Here is a 525-nt window from a genome sequence, read left to right as displayed (position 1 = left end):
GGCCCTCCAGCTACGGTAAAAATGGTTACATTGTTATAAGTTATATATACTAGTGTTCAGTGGGCGTTTCGCGCGCACAGAATGTTAGGCCGTTTCGCTGTCCCGAAGTAGCAAGAGAAGTTGTCATGTTATTACAAGACAACTTCGCTCAACAATCTATTTCTCATCTTTCTCTCTCCTCTTTTTCTCTCTCTCTCTCTCCCCCAAATCCCCTATGTGTATCTCTCTCTCTCTCTCTCTTTGCCTTCTATTTTAGTTTATTTTTTCTTTTCTCCTAATTCTTTCTCTCTCTTTTTACTCCCCACTTTTCTTCTCTCTCTCTCTCTCCTTTTATTCTTCCCCCTCTCTCATTTCTTTTCCTTCTCTCCCTCTCCTCTTTTTTTCCATTTTTTTCTTCTTCTCTCTCTTCATTCTCTTTTTAAATTTTTTTTCTCTCTTTCTCTCTCTTTTTCTTCTCTTTGCACTTTTCTTCTCTCTTTGTCTCTCCCCTCTTTTCCTTCTCTCCTTCTCCTCTATTTTTTATTC

Source organism: Lygodium microphyllum, chromosome 30, assembly GCF_053477565.2.
Source record: "Lygodium microphyllum isolate KBCC chromosome 30, Lygodium_microphyllum_v1.1.10, whole genome shotgun sequence".
Lineage (NCBI taxonomy): Eukaryota > Viridiplantae > Streptophyta > Polypodiopsida > Schizaeales > Lygodiaceae > Lygodium > Lygodium microphyllum.
Note: the sequence above shows the minus strand (reverse complement) of the source record.